We start from the raw sequence: 1,911 nt of genomic DNA, 5'->3' as shown, positions 1-1,911 counted from the left end.
TTTTTTTTTTTTTTTTTTTTTTTTTTTTTTTTTTTTTTTTTTTTTTTTTTTTTGTGTGTGTGTGAATAAATGTACGATCGACAATCACGTTTAAGTCACAAAGCTTCCCGGGATCGTTCAATCTTCCATGTTGATGCTATTGCAAATAGCATTGACAATGAGAAGAGAATCACGTGAACAGTGAAATTGCCGTTTCGTTCCAATTTTTCACTGTAATCGTTTACGAAGAATTCTATATTAGATTTTGAATATTAGACAAAAGTATTTATTTGCATTTTTCTCAATTCGTCTATTTAAGTACCTTTTGTATGGTACGAAATAGTAAAGATTTCTGCAGGATACTTTTTCATTGTTGATAATGAATTAAGTATTAAAAAAACAAATTCTATTTAATTCAGTATCCGAATAATTGTAATTACTTTTTTTATCCTAGTATTCAAATGACATAGTTTATATTAATTATATTAAGATTATAAACATATCTATATAAAATGTTTTAGTCTGGAATTTGTTAATTACGAGAAAAATAATCATTTTTATTAGATCAAATCAATCTAGATATACACGTACACGAAATTACACGAATGTATAAAAATAGTAACTTTAATAGTAACTCGAAAATAAGATTAAATAGATCGAATGGAAATTCTTTAATATTTAATTTATGGTATGACATTAAAATAGATTCCATTGATGAAATAAGTCCCTGTACGTATAAAACGATCAATCTAATTCTCTATATCTATAAAAAATATTTAAAGAAGGAATTTAGTATTTTATGAATATATATCCGTTATTTGCAGAAAAAAAATATTTGATCAATACAGTTTATTTATAGTGCATTGAAACAGAAAACTAAATTTAATATTGATAATTAAAGTTAATTTTCAAATCTATGTTTAGATATTTATTAAATATTGTTCAACTTTATTATATGTAGTTACAATTTTACATATATAATTATAAATTCTTTATTTTACGATAAATCTAAAAATTTCATTGACAAAAATAAATTATCAAATTCCATCATGTAAAACGAACTTTTTTCTATTTGATTTTTTTAAAAGAATTTTTTTTAGTAATTTCACAATGATTAAATTACATTATTAACTGTGTTTTTACTCAATTAGATTCCCAACACATCCCCATTGTTAATCTGATGTGGAATTGAGAGAAATGTAGAGGTAATCACGGAAGACTGTGCAGAGCTCACCTAACTGTAACTTCTATTCAGGCACAGGCAATCTCTGGCTTTTTCACTAGAGCATATTGTTATTTCAATCAATATTCAGTTCTCTATTTTTGTTTTGCGTTTTTCTCTTCGTGAGACAATAATTTTGAACGATCAATTAATAGAAAAAAAAAAAAGATAGAAATACCACGAAAAATTATTACATTATCGTACAAATCATACATAAATTATGGCGCCTAGAAAATAACTTTCCATCAACTTTAATCTATTTCTTGTAGTTTTATCTTGACAAAGTAATTCAATTTGTTTAATTTTTTGTCGAAAAAAATTAACGAAAAAATTGTTATGAATACTCGATAGATAATGTTTGTCATCGGTTAGCATTCAAACAATCTACTAATATTGATCAATGTTCTTGACAATTGAACATTTTTCGTAAAAAAAAAAATTAAATCTAATATTACAGAATCTGTAAATATCATAATCTAGAAATCTGACAAAAAGGCTAAAACTATCATTCAGAATAATTACCAGAATAATTATTATTATTAATTAATTAAAGAAAAAAAAAGCAAGAAAGAGGAGAAAGTGGGAAAAGAGAAAACCTGCTAATAGGCCGTGAAAGGTTGCCTAGGCCTGCTCTAATGCTATTAAACCTTAATCGTTATAGTCATAAAATTATTTTGTACTAAGAACTGTTTATAATTTTGTATCTAATC

Source organism: Apis dorsata, unplaced genomic scaffold, assembly GCF_000469605.1.
Source record: "Apis dorsata unplaced genomic scaffold, Apis dorsata 1.3 scaffold_257, whole genome shotgun sequence".
Taxonomy (NCBI): Eukaryota; Metazoa; Arthropoda; class Insecta; order Hymenoptera; family Apidae; genus Apis; species Apis dorsata.
This window is presented reverse-complemented; position numbering follows the sequence as displayed.